At 36.9% G+C, this 22553-nt stretch overlaps 1 long non-coding RNA gene across 1 annotated transcript in view; it reads right to left on the reverse strand.

Annotated features, from left to right (window-relative positions):
• Positions 1 to 279: 279 nt before the first annotated feature.
• The window catches only part of LOC121380636, a 29824-nt gene continuing 7550 nt past the window's right edge, over positions 280 to 22553 (reverse strand). Inside the window, exons 2-3 of the long non-coding RNA XR_005958985.1 lie at positions 13234 to 13383; positions 280 to 644 (exon numbers count right to left, since the gene is read on the reverse strand). This is a non-coding gene — a long non-coding RNA (uncharacterized LOC121380636). The remainder of the gene's footprint in view (positions 645 to 13233; positions 13384 to 22553) is intronic.

Here is a 22553-nt window from a genome sequence, read left to right on the forward strand (position 1 = left end):
AAATGTTAGACAATAGTTTACAAAGGTACTGAGATGTCATTAAACAAATAATGGGTTGTTTTTTTACCCAAAACAAAACACTGAATCAGTCACTGGAATTGAAAGCAGTGGGTGGGAGGCATTACGATTATGCACTGTCCCATTCTCAAATAAATGATGAATTAATAGATAGCTCCCACTGCCCAGATGTTGGCATTTTCTGACTCTTGTCTATTGCTATCACTACTAGCTGTCAAAAAGTTTACTATTATATCTTACCTTAAAAACTTTCATCTCAGGTGAAACAACCATGCACCACAGTTTGTTTCTGTGTTGGTTTTTCCTTTCTTAAAAGGGGTGCACACACACTTGACAGTGATAAAAAGCCTGACAGCAATGCTGCAATCTTCCATAGACTATAAACGTATTACTCAACATTATTTATGTGCCATGTAAAAGAGCCCAAATGATATTATTTTTCCTTGCAGATGGGATGCTCTGGAAAGCCATCTGAGAGAGTACAGCCTTATTTCATAGTTGGTTGTTTGCCGTGGTGTACATGAAGCTGGCTGACTGTTGTATGTATGGCAGTCACTGATGATGGAGGGATATGTTCCGAATCCCATTCAGTTTTCACATCTGCTAACTTCATGTTGTCTTCATTGCTGTGAAAAATTACAGAGAAGACATATACAGTGGATATACCTGAGACCGGTATTCTTGTGAAGTTTTTAAATTCATAATGCCTCATTACAGAGATTAATGTGTCAGGAAATATAATTTAAAAAATGTAGACACAGTGGAATGAATTTTTGAAGCCTTTTTTGTTAAATGAAGTTGTTTAAGCATTGTAAATATATGTAGTTATATGCATGTTAGACAAAACAAGTATTTAAAAAAGAAGAAGAGTACAAATGCAACCTTATACACAGTGGACACAATAGTACGTACACAACACACACATAGAGTACACATGCAACCTTATACACAGTGGACACAATAGTACGTACACAACACACATATAGAGTACACATGCAACCTTATACACAGTGGACACAATAGTACGTACACAACACACATATAGAGTACACATGCAACCTTATACACAGTGGACACAATAGTATGTACACAACACGCATATAGAGTACACATGCAACCTTATACACAGTGGACACAATAGTACGTACACAACACATATAGAGTACACATGCAACCTTATACACAGTGGACACAATAGTACGTACACAACACACATATAGAGTACACATGCAACCTTATACACAGTGGACACAACAGTACGTACACAACACACACATAGAGTACACATGCAACCTTATACACAGTGGACACAATAGTATGTACACAACACACACATAGAGTACACATGCAACCTTATACACAGTGGACACAATAGTATGTACACAACACACATATAGAGTACACATGCAACCTTATACACAGTGGACACAATAGTACGTACACAACACACACATAGAGTACACATGCAACCTTATACACAGTGGACACAATAGTAAGTACACATGCAACCTTATACACAGTGGACACAATAGTATGTACACAACACACACATAGAGTACACATGCAACCTTATACACAGTGGACACAATAGTACGTACACAACACGCATATAGAGTACACATGCAACCTTATACACAGTGGACACAATAGTAAGTACACAACACACATATAGAGTACACATGCAACCTTATACACAGTGGACACAATAGTATGTACACAACACACACATAGAGTACACATGCAACCTTATACACAGTGGACACAATAGTATGTACACAACACACACATAGAGTACACATGCAACCGTATACACAGTGGACACAATAGTATGTACACAACACACACATAGAGTACACATGCAACCTTATACACAGTGGACACAATAGTATGTACACAACACACACATAGAGTACACATGCAACCTTATACACAGTGGACACAATAGTATGTACACAACACACACATAGAGTACACATGCAACCTTATACACAGTGGACACAATAGTACGTACACAACACACATATAGAGTACACATGACACAACACACACATAGAGTACACATGCAACCTTATACACAGTGGACACAATAGTATGTACACAACACACACATAGAGTACACATGCAACCTTATACACAGTGGACACAATAGTAAGTACACAACACACAGATAGAGTACACATGCAACCTTATACACAGTGGACACAATAGTAAGTACACAACATGCACATAGAGTACACATGCAACCTTATACACAGTGGACACAATAGTAAGTACACAACATGCACATAGAGTACACATGCAACCTTATACACAGTGGACACAATAGTACGTACACAACACGCACATAGAGTACACATGCAACCTTATACACAGTGGACACAATAGTACGTACACAACACACACATAGAGTACACATGCAACCTTATACACAGTGGACACAATAGTACGTACACAACACACACATAGAGTACACATGCAACCTTATACACAGTGGACACAATAGTAAGTACACAACACACAGATAGAGTACACATGCAACCTTATACACAGTGGACACAATAGTACGTACACAACATGCACATAGAGTACACATGCAACCTTATACACAGTGGACACAATAGTACGTACACAACATGCACATAGAGTACACATGCAACCTTATACACAGTGGACACAATAGTATGTACACAACACGCATATAGAGTACACATGCAACCTTATACACAGTGGACACAATAGTACGTACACAACACACACATAGAGTACACATGCAACCTTATACACAGTGGACACAATAGTACGTACACAACACACACATAGAGTACACATGCAACCTTATACACAGTGGACACAATAGTACGTACACAACACACACATAGAGTACACATGCAACCTTATACACAGTGGACACAATAGTACGTACACAACACACACATAGAGTACACATGCAACCTTATACACAGTGGACACAACAGTATGTACACAACACACATATAGAGTACACATGCAACCTTATACACAGTGGACACAATAGTATGTACACAACACACACATAGAGTACACATGCAACCTTATACACAGTGGACACAATAGTACGTACACAACACACACATTGAGTACACATGCAACCTTATACACAGTGGACACAATAGTACGTACACAACACACACATCGAGTACACATGCAACCTTATACACAGTGGACACAATAGTACGTACACAACACACACATGGAGTACACATGCAACCTTATACACAGTGGACACAATAGTACGTACACAACACACACATGGAGTACACATGCAACCTTATACACAGTGGACACAATAGTACGTACACAACACACACATGGAGTACACATGCAACCTTATACACAGTGGACACAATAGTACGTACACAACACACACATGGAGTACACATGCAACCTTATACACAGTGGACACAATAGTACGTACACAACACACACATGGAGTACACATGCAACCTTATACACAGTGGACACAACAGTATGTACACAACACACAGATAGAGTACACATGCAACCTTATACACAGTGGACACAACAGTATGTACACAACACACATATAGAGTACACATGCAACCTTATACACAGTGGACACAACAGTATGTACACAACACACATATAGAGTACACATGCAACCTTATACACAGTGGACACAATAGTATGTACACAACACACACATAGAGTACACATGCAACCTTATACACAGTGGACACAATAGTACGTACACAACACACACATAGAGTACACATGCAACCTTATACACAGTGAACACAATAGTACGTACACAACACACACATAGAGTACACATGCAACCTTATACACAGTGGACACAATAGTACGTACACAACACACACATAGAGTACACATGCAACCTTATACACAGTGGACACAATAGTACGTACACAACACACATATAGAGTACACATGCAACCTTATACACAGTGGACACAATAGTACGTACACAACACACACATAGAGTACACATGCAACCTTATACACAGTGGACACACATGCAACCTTATACACAGTGGACACAATAGTACGTACACAACACACACATAGAGTACACATGCAACCGTATACACAGTGGACACAATAGTACGTACACAACACAAACATAGAGTACACATGCAACCTTATACACAGTGGACACACATGCAACCTTATACACAGTGGACACAATAGTACGTACACAACACACACATAGAGTACACATGCAACCTTATACACAGTGGACACAATAGTACGTACACAACACACATATAGAGTACACATGCAACCTTATACACAGTGGACACAATAGTACGTACACAACACACACATAGAGTACACATGCAACCTTATACACAGTGGACACACATGCAACCTTATACACAGTGGACACAATAGTACGTACACAACACACACATAGAGTACACATGCAACCTTATACACAGTGGACACAATAGTACGTACACAACACACATATAGAGTACACATGCAACCTTATACACAGTGGACACAATAGTACGTACACAACACACATATAGAGTACACATACAACCTTATACACAGTGGACACAACAGTATGTACACAACACGCATATAGAGTACACATACAACCTTATACACAGTGGACACAATAGTACGTACACAACACGCATATAGAGTACACATGCAACCTTATACACAGTGGACACAATAGTACGTACACAACACACATATAGAGTACACATGCAACCTTATACACAGTGGACACAATAGTATGTACACAACACGCATATAGAGTACGTACACAACACACATATGGAGTACACATGCAACCTTATACACAGTGGACACAATAGTACGTACACAACATGCACATAGAGTACACATGCAACCTTATACACAGTGGACACAATAGTACGTACACAACATGCACATAGAGTACACATGCAACCTTATACACAGTGGACACAATAGTATGTACACAACACGCATATAGAGTACACATGCAACCTTATACACAGTGGACACAATAGTACGTACACAACATGCACATAGAGTACACATGCAACCTTATACACAGTGGACACAATAGTACGTACACAACACACATATAGAGTACACATGCAACCTTATACACAGTGGACACAATAGTACGTACACAACACACACATAGAGTACACATGCAACCTTATACACAGTGGACACAATAGTACGTACACAACACACACATAGAGTACACATGCAACCTTATACACAGTGGACACACATGCAACCTTATACACAGTGGACACAATAGTACGTACACAACACACATATAGAGTACACATGCAACCTTATACACAGTGGACACAATAGTATGTACACAACACGCATATAGAGTACGTACACAACACACATATGGAGTACACATGCAACCTTATACACAGTGGACACAACAGTATGTACACAACACACATATAGAGTACACATGCAACCTTATACACAGTGGACACACATGCAACCTTATACACAGTGGACACAATAGTATGTACACAACACACATATGGAGTACACATGCAACCTTATACACAGTGGACACAACAGTATGTACACAACACACATATAGAGTACACATGCAACCTTAAACACAGTGGACACAACAGTACGTACACAACACACACATAGAGTACACATGCAACCTTATACACAGTGGACACAATAGTAAGTACACAACACACAGATAGAGTACACATGCAACCTTATACACAGTGGACACAATAGTACGTACACAACATGCACATAGAGTACACATGCAACCTTATACACAGTGGACACAATAGTAGGTACACAACACACATATGGAGTACACATGCAACCTTATACACAGTGGACACAACAGTATGTACACAACACACATATAGAGTACACATGCAACCTTATACACAGTGGACACAATAGTACGTACACAACATGCACATAGAGTACACATGCAACCTTATACACAGTGGACACAATAGTACGTACACAACACACACATAGAGTACACATGCAACCTTATACACAGTGGACACAATAGTATGTACACAACACACATATACATATACACATATATAAACATACAGAAACACACATACACACAGTGACCAAAAAAAAGAGAGAAAAGTGAAGAAAACTGACAGGAACGGACATGTTGTTTAATAACACTACAAGTATATAGCATATCTTAATTATACTGCCTATTGTCCAATATATGCTAATTGTCATACTTGATTTAGACAGAATTTTATTTTATTTAACAACACACTCAACAAATTGTAATTACAGTTGTATGGCGTCAAACATATGGTTAAGGACCACACAGCATCCCACAGGCAGAATAGGATATAACATGACCTTTGATATGCAGGTCATGGTGCACTGGATGCAACGAGAAACAGTCCAATGGTCCCACGGACAAGGATCGATCCTAGACTGGCCGAGCACCAGGAGAGTACTTTACCACTGGGCTATGTCCCACACCATGTGAGACACTGGTGATTGTCAGCTGAAGTTGCCTCTTGTAGAGAATGTTGCCACCCCAGCACCATGGTGAGCAACAGCACTCACAGTGACATTATCAGCCCACATCATCATCAACAACAACAGTGTCCTAGAAATTTGGAGTTAGGCCCAAAACACACCAAAGCTGTGTCTGGCAAAAACACCAAATTGGTATATTTTGAAGTCTGTGTTTGTAACTGTTACATTTGTTCAATAAATATCAAATGCATTCATATATTTAGATATATTTTCTTCTATAAACACCACCAATAATTATGAGCATCGTACTTTGATTAATATATATCTTTCTTGTTGTTCATTAAGTAAACAAATTAAAATGCGGCTCACACAGGCTACAGCTGCCAGTCTGGCAGTGTGAAAATATAGCGCATGTTGTCATCTCAAACAGGAAATATACTTAGAACCATATCTAATTCACTGCTTAAACCCAGATCATAGAAAACATTTCTCTAAACATGTGGAATGTTTAAATGCAATCCATTTTATCTTATCTTACCTTATCTCTGTTACCAAATCTGTAGTTGACAGCAGCACAGACATGTGTTTTGTCACATTTGATTCAGTGCCTTTCATATCAACTGGGACAGTCAGACCTCGTTACAATGACCACATTCACTCCTGGGTCACTTTGTCGGTATATCGAAATAATTGTTAATCGAAATTGCCGTTATAAAAAATTTGTTTTATTTAATGACACCACTAGAGCACATTGATTTTTTAATCATCAGCCATTGTGTGTCAGTAGTAGAAAGGGATATTTTATATGCACCATCCCACAAATAGGATAGCACATACCACAGCATTTAATATACCAGTTGTAGTGCACTGGCTGGAATGAGAAGTAGCCCAACAATGGGGATGGATCACAGACCATTATTAAATATTAAGTATATTATTATTAATCATGGCGCATTCACTGTTAGTCTAATTGATTGGTACCTACTTTGTTTACAAAATGTCATAAAACAAGTAAACTTGATTGTTCGAAATTAATCCTTTAATTGAATGAGACTAAAGACTTATTTTCAAAAGCAATACACGTCTATGATTTAGCCTACAACGGTAACTCGGACATCATGTAACACTGCCGGCTGGCAATGAAATCAAGGATGCCAAATGGCTGTGTGTACTGCTACCGTGCTACAGCATCTGTGATTATGTAATGTCGTTGTAAAGAGGTGTTTTAAGACATCAGATGCATGTTTGTTCCCAATTTGCTCTGTCAGTGTTGGAAGGTGTAAATTCCGGTGTAATGAACAGAATAACATTGATGTATGTTCGTTCCCGACAATTTGTGATCGGATGGTGTAAATGTCGTAGTAACGACGGTCATTGTAACGAGGTCTGACTGTACCGTACTTCCAGCCTCGGTGGTGTCGTTGTTAAACCATCGGACATAAGGCTGGTAGGTACAGGGTTCGCAGCCCGGTACTGGCTCCCACCCAAAACAAGTTTTAACAACCACTACACTCTCTTCTCTCTCACTAACCACAAACAATTAACAACTAACCCACTACCCTGGACAGACAGCCCAGATAGCCGAGGTGTGTGCCCAGGACAGCATGCTTAAACCTTAATTGGATGTAAGCGTGGAAATAAAACTGAAATGAAAAATACTACCCAGGCCCAGTGTGTTTTGGGCTTTAGACACTATAGGAGGAATGGGACAGGATACCCCAACTGCCACCGAATATTTCACCCAGAGCCTACCATAATGGATTTATACATGTTTAGAGAAACACATTGGTTTTATATATATTATTAAAGTTAAAGTTTGTTTTGTTCAACAACACCACTAGACCACATTGATTAATTAATCATCAGCTACTGGATGTCAAATATTTGATCATTCTGACTAGAGTCATCAAAGGAAACCACTACATATGTACTTTCCCATAGACAGGAAAGCACATACCATGGCCTTTGACCAGTTAAGGTGCACTGGCTGGAATGAGAATAAAACAAATCAGTTGAAATGATCCACTGAGGTGATTTGATCCTACAATGCAAGCACCTCAGGTGAGTGCTCAACTGACTGAGCTAAAGCCCACCCCTGTATATTATTAATGCATTAACAGTAAAAATGAAGTTTTACCCCAGACAGTATAGTTATGAATTCAATAAAAATAACTAACATTTTGCATTAATGATGTTACATCCGTGATATAATGAGACAATAGACTGATAAAAATACACCAGTTAGCTATTTCAGGCACTTGAAATACTGACTCAGTCATTTTAGTATCTTTGCTTTAGGGTGAGACAGAAATGTCTAAAACCTAAACACAATGGTTGGCTCAGGTTTGTCAGTTATTCAAGTTGAATATTGATTGTGACTGACTTTAAGTTTCCTTTATGAAATTATGTAATATTTATGATTATATTACAATGAAATATTACTGGATTAGAAAATATTTTATTGTTACAGAGACTATAAACCATTGACACCAAAGTTCATATCCTGTTCACTTTAATTTGGAACAAGTAAGATTCAACTGCATTGTACTTGGGAGAAAAAAATATTTTTTAAAAATCCACTCAAAATGCTATGAAACAACTCTGAAAAAAATACACCATAAAACTGTATGATCATAATTATGTGTCTTTTTTGTTTATCTTTTTTTAACATTTGTTCTTCTAAATACATATAAATGACCTCGAGAACCAAACATGAACAAGAATTTCCACAAATAAAATGTTTTACGTAAAACAAGCCAAAGTCTCAGGTAAAAATAATGTGTTTGGTGAGACCTTACAGCTGAAGGATGTTACAGAAATAACATTGAACAGCAATTAATCATCCGCTGATGACAGAACGTCAAGCAATCTATCAGCAGAATGGAACTAAAATTCTGAATAACGGCACTTGAACAAAAACACAAAATGCATTATTGTGAAGAAAAACGTGAATAATGACGGAGCAAGGACCAGACTTTATTAGCAGTACTGAAGATAGAGCACGAAAAAGACAAACATCCAGGAAAGAAGGTGTATTTTTTTGCCTCAGAACCACACAATATGCATGCTTTATGGGCTTTTTGTTACCTGTTGAGAAAAGCACAGCAGTAATTTAACTTGCAAGAATGCAAAATATACTGATCTCCACTGGAAATGCACATCCACATTTTCAGGAAGAGATACCATTGTATCTTCACCTATAATTCAAATGTTTTTCATCAAAATATTATTTTATAAGCTTGGGGGGGGGGGGGGGGGGAGGGGTTCGACTTATAAAGGAGTCAGAAAATTACACACAAAAGTAACCCTGTGTTAAAGCACTACCCTGGTCTATTTCTTGAACCATCCAGTGCACCATGATGGCTATATCAAACGCTGTGGTATGTGCTATCATGTGTGTGCATATAATTATAAAAGATCCCTTGCTATTAATGAAAAAAGTGTAGTGTGTTTCCCCTCTAAGACTACATATCAAAATTACCAATTTATTGACATCCAATAGCCGATGATTAATAATTCAATGTGCGCAAGTGGTGTCATTTAACAAAACCAAAAGTTTGTTTTGCCATCGCATATGTGAAGTTGCTATGAATCACACAGTAACCCTGACCCATGTATACAACTTTTGGGTTATTTACCGACTACCAGAATACATCCAGTTATACAAAATCAGTTAAATGTATTTCTTTTCATATCCCTTTTTACAGCTACAGATCTGACTGATGCATTTTTAATGAGGTTCAGTATATTATGGTAAAATGGTGTCTTCAGATCAACGCCTGCACTTTCATTATACCGTAGACATAGAGGAAAACACTAAACAGAATGCCGTTTTAAAAAAAATAACTAGTAAAAAAGAAATGCAACTTTAATTTTTTTTATCAACATTTGTATAACGTATGTCAAAATGAACCTGATGAATTGAAATATACTGTAACTCTATAATGAATAATACTAAAATGGATGGTATGATCTGTGTCAAAAAGAACCTGATGATTTGAAATATACTGTAACTTTTATTATGAATAATACTAAAATGCAAATGAAAACATCCTTGGAATTTTAGCTGCTCTTTACCAAATCACAAAATACAAAGTTGAATTTCAGAAATATATATGCTAATTATTTTGTTTTGAGATTTTCTATTTATCAGAAAAAAAGTCTGAAATTATTTTGTAGTGTTGGTATAAAGTGCTCCTCTTGACAGTAGCTGGTGGAAATGTCCCTATTGGCTAAGTTGGTAGAGTGCTGGACTCTCATACAGAGGTTCTGTGGTTCAAATCCTGCCTGTGGAGGTTGATTTAGCAGATACAGTTTAAAAACATGAAGTTGTTTTAAAAAAGAATTTGTCCTTTGGCTTACTGAAACTTCAATTTGGCTACAGAAGCTGATAATACTTTTCTCGGTCCAGCATAAATCCTGCATATTACACGTATTTAGTTTTAAATCAATAATTCACATTGTCCAGTGCTTGGTGGTGTTGTGGTTAGGCATCAGACATAAGGCTTGTAGGTTCACAGCCCGGTACTGGCTCCCACCCAGAGCGAGTTTTAACAACTCACTACACTGTCTTCCCTCTCACTAATCACTAACCAACTAACTCACTGTCCTGGCCAGACAGCCCAGATAGCTGACGTGTGTGCCCAGCACAGTGTGCTTGAACCTTAATTGGATATAAGCACGGAAATAAGTTGAAATGAATGAAGTGCTGTAACATACTGTGAACACATTTGCTACTCCTGAGTTATAATTTTTTTTTTTACATAAATTTCTCTACAGGCAAGACAGCACATACCTTTGATATACCAGTCAAAGTGTACAGAGTACTGACTGATCCTACTACATATTATACTTCAGTTAAAAAAGTTAGTTTGTTTTGTTTAACAACACCACTAGAGCACATCAATTTATTAATCATTGAGTATTGGATGTTAAACGTTTGGTGATTGAGACGTATAGTGTTAGAGGAAACCTGCTACATTTTTTTCCATTAGTAGCAAGGGATCTTTTATATGCACCATCGCACAGACAGGATAGCCTTTGATATATATACCAGTCATGGTGTGCTGGCTGGAACAAGAAATTGCCAAGTGGGCCCACCAACGGGGATCGATCCTAGACATCAAGCAAGCACCTTACCACTGGGCTACGTTTCGCCCCTGCTTCAGGTGAGTGCTCTACAACAGATGACTGGATTGATGTTCTTCAACATGGCCACTCCCAATGAGGATCCAAGCATGTCTGCCAGGACAATGTCTGACTTACAGCAGTGATCCCATCCAGGATGAAATACAACAGAACTACATGCCACTTCCTTATTTCTATAACAAAAAAAGAAAAAAAAGATACGATTCCATCACCGTAAAGATAAATGCATCTGATATTCCATGTGTAAAGTTATCAGAAAATAATTCATGAGTAGTCTGCCATATGGACATTTTTACAGCAATGAGGTGGAGAACCCAGTTGCTAAGATGGGAGATAATTCTAAATTTATGTAATGATGTTGGGTGTTTTTCATTTAGCAACCTCACAAATGCTGACTAATTTATGGTGCAATTATCATTTATATATTTTTGATGCTTATTTGCAGATAAGTTTGGGTGGTGTTATTGCACAGGCTGGAAGGAAGGAAATGTTTTATTTAACGACATACTCAACACATTTTATTTATGGTTATATGCTATAAGAAATATGGTTAAGGACCACACAGATATTGAGAGGAAACCCACTGTCACCACTTCATGGTCTACTCTTTCCGATTAGCAACAAGGGATCTTTTAAATGAACCATCCCACAGACAGGGTAGTACATACTACGACCTTTGATATGCCAGTCGTGGTGCACTGGCTGGAATGAGAAATAGCCCAATGGGCCTACCGACAGGGATCAATGCCAGACCGACCACTTTACCACTGGGCTACATCCCATTCACTGCACAGGCTGAGTTACTCCAATTAAAATTACACCTTATAATAATAATAAAGTTTGTTTGTTTTGTTTAATGACACCATTAGAGAACAATGATTTATTAATCATCGGCTATTGGAAGTCAAACATTTGGTAATTCTAACATAGTCTTAGAGGGTGAACCCGCTACATTTTTGCATTAGTAGCAAGGAATCTTTTATATGCACCATCCCACAGACAGGATAGCACATACCATAGCCTTTGATGCAGTCATGTTGCATTTGCAGGAACGAGAAATAATAATAAAAGTTACAGTTATGAGTTTTCTACCACTGTATGCCCCTCTCTTTATGGCTAAACTGTTGATAAATGTGGTAGTTCTACAAGTGTATTGCTAATTGTTATGTACACTATACTATACTTTTCATATGATGAACAATGATGTTTATTACAGTATATTTAGGGTCATGCCAAATAACACATAAAACAAGCATTCTTAGAGTACTGCTAAACCAATACATGTCCCCTAACAGGCTCAAAAACATTTTGTTATTGCTTAAATTCAAGGGACATAACTCTGCCAAAAATGGATAAAATTTCCACGAAAGTGAAATGATCTGTAAAAGTACATTATAAAGCTATACATAAAATTCAGCTCAATATCTCAAGGCATTGTGAAAACCCCCATCCAAAAAGCTATATGTGGAACAGACAGACAGACAGACAGACAGACAGGACAGACAGACAGACAGGACAGATATGAAAGCTATAGTCTCTTCTGATTGGACTGATAGAGGACTAATAACCATTTACCAATGTGTGTGGCCAGAACAGCATGCTTGAAATGATGGGTATGTCTCCCAAGTCCCACATGGGGATGATTATCTTGAAGACACTGCAGGTTTCCGTGTATGTGGCTCTGACAGCAAGTGTGGAGCATGGCAATGTGGATCCACCAGTCATCTACAACAAAACATATTGTCTGTGTTAAATTTAAGGTGTGCAGATGTTTTTTTCGTAATTTAAAGGATGCAGACCCTAGTTTCAACCTGTGAAAATGGACACTAAGTTTGGTTAATCTACAAAACTGTAAAACACTGGAATAAAATAACAATAAAATGAAACAAGAGTCTCCGACATTGAAATGGAGAAATATCCTTAAAACAAACTATAGCTTGTTACTTCTCTGTGGTATACAAGCGATTTTTAAAATATGAAAAATGCATTTTGTGGCATCAGAAACTCCAGGATGACCTGAAGCACTTTAGATGTACAGAAATGGATAATCTAAAACAATAACATATAAGTAATGTCTAATTTTAAATGATCAAGAATGACTGTAATAGTGAAAAAAAATGCCGTAGCGTTTTAAACTAGGATCTAACACTTTATTAACTGTCATGCTTTTTTAAAATTTATATTTGTTTTTATGCATAATTTAAAAATTATAAAATGAAATGAATGAACACTTGTGATACATACTCAAAACAAATGTCACAATGACACTGATGAGACATTCCTTTTTTTCAAAACAATTCAATATTTTCTAATTAATTTCACTCAGTGGTGCAAACATAATGATTACAGACAATATGGAAGAGCTAAAAAAAATTTTTTGGCCCCATCTGTTTTCCATTTAATTACAATCAATGTGCGAAGATGCGTGTTTCCCCCATTTCATTTGTCAGACAAACAATAAGCATTACCACTGTACAACAACCAATCCAGCTTCATCAAGCCGATTTGCCAAATTCAATAATTGAAATTGTGTCATACAGTGTGTTTTTTCTATCACTGAAATGAGGTCTCTAAAACCAAAATAATGGCAGGATGTAGCTCAGTGTTTGAGCAATCATCTGAATGCAATGGATCATAGGATAGAATGTCTTTAGTGTTCTCCCATCCCAATCAAGACGTTTGTTTTGTTTAATGACACCACTAGAGCACATTAATTAATCATCGGCTATTGGATGTCAAACATAAATTTGGTAATTTTTACTCGTAGTCGTCAGAGGAAACCTGCTACATTTTTCCTAATGCAGCAAGGGATCTTTTATATGCACTTCCCCACAGACAGGAAAACACATACCACGGCCTTTGTCCAGTTGTGGTGCACTTGTTGGAATGGAAAAAAAAAACCCAATCAGCTGAATGGATCCACAGAGGTGGTTCGATACTGTGATGCAAACACCTCAAGTAAGCATTCAACCGACGGAGCTAAATCCCACCCCCAGTCAATGCGCCAAGACGTTTATATCCAAGACTTGTCTGAAGGAAAGTGTATAACAAATGACCCATAATTACATAATAAAAGGAGTAGCCTATGTGGTGTAGGGTCTTTTTTCTACTTTCACTCTATAAACAGTGTTGTAAGTACCATATATGAATCTCTGATTTACAAAAGGGCCAAACTCCAATTTTTAGACCTCAACCTATTGAAGAATGACCCATTATGTGTTTTTATTTGTGATACAAATGCAATAAACTAAATGTGACATCATTCTCAATTCATAGTTTGGATTTTTTCTCTTCAGAAATATACAGAACCACATTCCAGTTATTTTCCTATTTTGTTAATTGCACAAGTTTATAGTGTGCACAAATATTATACCATGAGACCTTGCAGTGGGTGTGTGGTATAAATCTTATACATTATATAAATGAGTGCAATAAATAACATACAAACACAACTGGTATGTGATTCTGTATTTATTACATATCACCTTTCTATATTATGATTAACGTTTAATAAAATAAAACACAACTTACTTAGGTCTGGAAAGTTAGTTGAATTGTGTGGAATTGACAAAACACTGAGCGTCCTGGCTAGGGACATCATGTCATTCAACTGTTTTTATTGCATGGTCGGAATGATAGTTATTACTATAAAAAAAATTATTAATAAAAACAAAGTGCTGCATAGAGTTGGGCTCTTTGTATTTCATAGATTCACATGTTAGAGACTTAACAGCCCCAATGTGCTGGGGTGTTATTAAACAAATATTCTGTGCTGGGGTGTTATTAAACAAACATTCTGTGCTGGGGTGTTATTAAACAAACATTCTGTGCTGGGTAGACTGGAATATGTTTGTTTTGTTTTGTTTTGTTTAATGACATCGCAAGAGCACATTGATTTTTTAATCATCAGCTGTTGGATATCAAACATTTGGTAATTTTTACATATAGTCTTAGAGAGAAATCCTGTTGCATTTTTCCATTAGTAGCAAGAGATCTTTTATATGCACAATCTCGCAGACAAGATAACACATACCACAGCCTTTGATATACCAGTTGTGGTGCACTCTACAGAAAGAGAAATAGCCCAATTGGCCCAACGAAGGAAATCAATCCTAGAATGACCATGTATCAGACGAGTGCTTTACTACTGGGCTAAATGGAATATGTGTTCCGATACCTAGTGGGAAAAGTTCACAACTCTGGACAGCTAGCTAGACAGATGTTCTGGCACAGGTCTTCAACGGCCAGGCAAAAACTGTAATCCACTAGATTAAGCTGCCATATTCCAGAATATCACCTGCAAAGCCATATAACAGATGTTTTTCTTTTTCTTTAAAAAAAAAGAAAAAAGTAACCAGCTTATTTCTGTTGCAATAATAAAAACACTACATGTTTTGAAAAGGTAATCTAAAGTGGAGAATTTTTGTATAAAGTTTCATTTTGTGAGACAACACAATCATGAAGCAATACAAGATATAATAGTAGAAGTATGAGATTGAAAGTTATATTGATAGTACACAGAGGTTTCTTCAGCATCGGTTAGGAAAGGAAGGACATGTTTTATTTAACGACACACTCAACACATTTTAATTACGGTTATATGGCGTCAGACATATGGTTAAGGACCACACAGATATAGAGAGAGGAAACCCGCTATTGCAATTCATGGGCTAGTCTTTTTGACTAGCAGCAAGGGATCTTTTATATGCACCATTCCACAGACAGGATAACACATACTACAGCAATTTGATATACCAGTCGTGGTGCACTGGCTGGAGCGAGAAATAGCCCAATGGGCCCACTGACGGGGATTGATCCCAAACCGACTGCGCATCAAGTGAACACTTTACCACTGGGCTACGTCCCACCCCTTATCTGTTAGGTACCAAACTAATGGCAATTACACATTTCACTAATTTCTGCTCTAGTTACCCGTCATAACAAGGAATCTTTGGTGAGCCACTAGCCATGGGATCAGTAATTTAAAACATTTACTAGTCACGATTTAAACATTCACTAGCGCTACTTTACTTAACTACAACTTTACTAATGGTAATAATCGGATATGTCATCTACAGAGGGAGATAGAGCTTAAACACACTAAGGTTGGGTGTGAGGTGGGTGGGGGGAGGATATTAATTTGTACAAAATGCAGCATTCGAAAAAAAAAATTCTGCTAACCGTCGGACATGGCAATAGTAATTATTTACTAGCCTAACAGTGAGTATCACTAGCTATGGGAGTGGGGCTACCATAATCTAGAAGCCCTGGGTAAGCACTTTATCACATCCAAAGAACCCATCATAAACCTAGTTCCAGATATAGTACATGTATAATTAGGTACCAGTAATGTGTGGGATCTAGCACAGGTTGTAGAGCACTTGCTTGAGATGCTTGCATTTTAGGTTCAAATCACCTCAGTGGATCCAGTCTCCAATAGTTCCGACCTAATCACTAAACCAAAGGCAGCGGTAGGGGCTGTGCTATCTGTGGAAAAGTGTATATAAAAAGATCCCTTGTAACTAATAGAAAAATGTAGCAAGTTTTCTCTCTTAGACAGTATGTTATAAACCAATGTGCTCTAGTGGTGTCGTTAAAATAACTTTATACTAGTACTGGTCATGGAAAGAAAAGGAATATTAGTTGCACGAGTATTTGTGTGTATTGTATACCTATATGTGGATTACACTGTGAAATGATAAGCAATCCATATGAACACATTCATATTTCTATCCTGATGCACAGAATACAAATTATTTAATCCTTTTTTGTTTTTTTTATACTATAATGGCATCAGAAATGTGCCAAAAAAATAAAATGTCACTGAAATGATGTGAACAAAATGTTTAACATTCAAGACATTGTTCCAGAAAGTGTAAAAATATTTGTTTTTACCATTGCGATACAACCATTATTTTCAAAAAATGTACGAGCGTACAAACCGTATGTGGGGGGGGGGGGGGGGGGAGAGAAGGTTAAGGGGCCAGCGTACTTTTTTGAAAATGAAAAATGTCGATCAACATTTTTCATTTGGGGATGCACTTTTAAGGGGGGGGGGGGGGAGAGAGAGGAGGCAGGTGGTCAAAAGTGTACTCTTTGTACACTTCGTGAAAATGTTGAAAATTATGGACGGCCCCTAAAACAATTTGGGCCAAATTTATGAAGCCTGTTTTTTTTTTTTTAAACGCAGGTGTTTAAGCATTGTAAATGTATGTAGTTACACATGTATAAGACATAAACAGGTGTTTAAGCATTGTCAATGTATGTAGTTACACATGTAGAAGACAAACAGATTTTGTAAGTTTGGACCAATATCTTTTGTCTCATTATGTTCAGAAGGAAAATTACAGTTAACAAAAACAGGTGCCCTTTATTGGGTTAAAGGTAGGGTCAACTCCAACAAGAGCCTTATGTGTTGGAAAGATGCATACCCGGACCACCAACACATACTGACACTTTAGCAAATGAAAAACGCGTAATTTTAGAGTTAATAAAAAACCATGATTATTCCTGCTAACTGGGGGCAGCCATTTTGTTTCGTTTTTGTGACGTCCGGTGGGATAGCTTGGGGCGAAGTGACATCAGCCCCTGACCATCTCCTGTATGTACAGTGTAAACAAAAGCTGTAATTTTCGACAAGGCACTTTTCTTTGATCAACCTGACTTGTAAAACAGCATAAATGACGTAATAATATAATAAACTATTTAACTAAATATATTTCAAGTTGCATTAATGGAAAAAAATGGGGTTATAGTGTTTTTTCTCTGTTTAATAATCTAAAGGAAAAATTTACACTATTACGCCTATTGATATGCTACGTTGGAGCAAAAACGACAACCCACGATAATTTTCTTTTCTTTGGGACTACGTAATTGGTCAGTTCTCTGTTTTTAGATGGACAAAAATCTACTTATCAATAGTTTTACAGAACTATTTACAGTAATAAACCATGTCCATTACAATTTTAGGGGCGACAGGTAATATTCCACAATACCAGTATGTATTTTTGTCTAGACAGCGTCAATTAATCGGCTCGTCTGGTTACCAATCAAATACACACCTGCCAATCAGGAATCAAACGCAGAAGCAACTAACAGCATAGACCAATTAACTAAGAAAACACTCCATGTATCATTTCAGTATGTAGGTTAATGCATGGGCAAAACATTGTTAATTGTTTCGACTTGTTGTGTAGCCACTTTGACAATGGTATTTTATTTTGTATTGAAAAATAATATATATAGTGCTGGATATACTTACTGCTGGCTTACTGGGATGTGTATTATTACAGAACATTGCAATGTATGACTATTTATCATCCCGCAAAAACCAGGTAGATTGTGTTTCTCTAGTTCTAAGGCTCATTCCTGATGTGACACGTTAAGTATTACGTAACCACCAGCTCGCCAGAGGGCGTACTCACTGAGATGGTACAAAATGGCTTCGCCCGTTATATATAATAGTCGTCACATTTAACCGTTTTATTAATTAACTATACGATTATACGTGTTGATATTAAGCAATAATGTGTATTATATATCGTTGAATATGCATACCAGGCCAAATGCCTTAATTGTCCTCTCCTTTAAAACTAAAATCTATGTCCAATCAGTTTCCACTGGGTTTACTAACCCTGCAAGCCTATTTCGAAATTATGCAAAAGTATAAAGAAACCACGGATGATTGAGAATTAAATTTTCATTTGGTGTATAACTCAATGTGAAAATTAGGATAATGTGCTTCGAATTCCAATGGAAGCAATCAAGCAGACACATGGAAAAAATCTAATTAGGGGAAAATTCAATATCTTTGTATTTGGTTGACTGCAGGTAATGGTTTTTTACATGCACATAGCAGAATTATTAAACAAGTCAGTTGTTAATATAATCCATGTTGCACACAATTTGACATTGCAGTAGCTAATACGATAGAATATTGAATACAATCAACCCTAGTGGAATAACAAAATATGACTTAAGTTATGACTGATTGTAAGAAATAGGTTGAAAATACAGTCAAATTTGCTCAAGTGGACACCTTAGTAAACAGAAAGAAAGAAAAAGAAATGTATTTAACAAGGTCCAACACATTTTAATTATGGTTATACATGCATGGCATCGGACATATGGTTAAGGACCACAGAGTTTATTAGAGAGAAAACCTGTTTCCAAGACTCCATCAGCTATTCTTTTTCATTAGCAACAAGATATCTTTTATATACAACATCCCACAGACAGGATAGTACATACCACAGCCTGTGTTACACCAGTTCTGGTGCACTGGCTGGAATGAGAAATAACCCAATGTGCCCATTAATAGGAATTGATCCCACACCGAACGTGCATCAACCAAGTTCTTTACCACTGGGCTATGTCCTACCCCACATCTATAAATGGAGGCCATGATATTGTGGTGGTTACTTAGAGAATAACTAACGAGCTATGAGGAATTATGAATTATCTGTCTCGAGTGAATGAATGTTGTAAACCTGAGCCTTTGGCGAGTGTTTTACAACATTCATTCACGAGAGACAGATAATTCATAATTCCTCGTAGCAAGTTGGTTATTCTCTTTATTAACCATTGTCAATTTTAACTGATTTTTAATGTAAAAACCCTCTGGAGTCTACAACATCAGCCATTACGTGACATGACGTAATGTAAGTGACGTCACAGCATAACGGCGTTCTCTTTACAGCCAAATGTTTACAGTACAAAATAATACAACTGTATTTGCATTTGAAAATAATTATTTTTATATATTATTAAAGCCGCTGCTTATGAAAATATACCATTTCATGTTTATGAAACAAATGAGTCCATTTGTTTTTGTAAATCTTTGTAGATCGTATAACGTATGTGTAATCTGACTCATGAATGAAAAAATTATATGAATGAAAGTGAAGTTCCGGCCATGGCAAGCAACCAATCAAACGTCGTGATTTTAAAGCCAGCCAATCAGTAGCTGTAGAAGCAATCTGCACACTGTGCAGAGATCGAAAAAATATTACCCTGTATATTTGAGCCCATATGGGTAATAATTTGTTATCATGAACTGCATTATTACTGTCTACATATATAACATGTTTATAAAAAACAAACCTCAATGTACATTTTTTGGGGGGTAAAATCAACATAATCCCAAAATCGATTAATCACATAGTTTCTACAAACATTCAATGAAGTAGGCACACATATATCTAAAGAGATAAGTTGTATTTGCTCAGGCAACCAAATGCTTAATTTAACATATTTACATCATCACAGGAGATTTTGATCTATTAAAATTAATAACATTGAAAAATAGGTGTTTGGCATATGGGACTAAGTGCTTACGCCCGCCGTCCCTGCCAAGACATTTGTCGCAAGGAGTGGTCAAGATCTTAAAAAAGGTGCAAATCTTCAGGTGAACTCTTAAGAATAGGTAACGTCTTCAGGTGTTTTCTTCAGGTGTCCTTTGATCTTGGTGCAAACTTAACTACGAGTGGCACCCCGAATTCAACCCCAAAATACAGTCGGTAGAGTGCTCGTCTGGGGCCTACTCTTTTGGTACTAGTGTGACTAAATAGTCATTACAATGCTCGTCTGGGGCCTACTCCTTAGGTACTGGTGTTACTAAATACAGTAGGTAAAATGCTCATCTGGGGCCTACTCCTTTGGTACTGGTGTTACTAAAATACAGTCGGTAGAGTGCTCGTCTGAGGTGCTTGCATCATAGGATCGAATCACCTTCTTTCCCCCAATCCCATCCAGTGCTCCACAACAGGTATATCAAAGGCCATGGTATGAGCTGTTCTAACTGTTGGAAAGTGCATTAAAAAGATCCCTTGCTGCTAATGAAAACATGTAGCAGGTTTCCATAAACACAATGTGTCAAAAATTCTAAAATATTGACATCCAATAGCTGATGATTGATAAATCAATGTTTTCTAGTGATGTTGTTAAACAAAACAAACTTTAACTTTATAAAAATGCCAATTGCCATGAACGGATACAAGTTTTCGATCACTTCCAGACTTGTTTTATTGGTGGAGAAATGGCTACTTTACATGTCTAAAATCTCTACATACATGTAGTTACTCTTTTGTGAAATGTAGCATTTAAATTTTAATGCCAACACCATTGACCAGTTTCTTAAAAATACAAATTGTTATTAAAGACTGAGTATATGCTGAGGCGTGGTGAGTTACGAGTACTCGATCTTGTAGTACATGTTGAAATGTGAGTCAGTAAATTTAGAAACACCCAAAAGAACAAACAAAAAAACAAAAAAAAAATTGTAAAAAAAAGAAGCAAGATTTTACAAAGCATTTTTTTTTAGCTATTCCACTAAAATATGTTTTTTACTGTATAATTATACAAGAATTCTGTAGAATTAAATGTCTTGCCTGCCATAAACTTATTCAATGTCGCTGACAGGTGCATCCTTAGGTGTTCATCACATTGCATGTTACAAAACACAAACAAAATTCAATTAAACAAATTTAACTAAATTCTCTTTTCCACATGCATTATGGTGAGCATCCATAGGTGCATCTGTAAGCTAATGCCCCTGCTTGTGCTGTAACCTCACCGTGGTGCAGGGGTGTAACATTCTCTTTGAATTTTTATATTGATGTTGATCATCACTTTATTTATTTGCATTACCATAGTTTGACACCCAATAACCGTGCTGGGGTGTCGTTAAACATTCATTCATTCATTCATTCATTCTGTAAGCTAATGTTCACTGATGCACTATTTACAGTTTACAAGAAATAGAGCCAAACAAAACTTTAATATTGATCAAAATTAAAAAAAATTAACGTGACAGCTGCCTGAAAATTAATTCCCATATCTTGTCTCATTACTTTGTAATGGTGAAACAAAAGTGCCAAAGATGATGGCACAAAGTA

This window comes from Gigantopelta aegis, chromosome 9 (assembly GCF_016097555.1).
Source record: "Gigantopelta aegis isolate Gae_Host chromosome 9, Gae_host_genome, whole genome shotgun sequence".
NCBI lineage: Eukaryota > Metazoa > Mollusca > Gastropoda > Neomphalida > Peltospiridae > Gigantopelta > Gigantopelta aegis.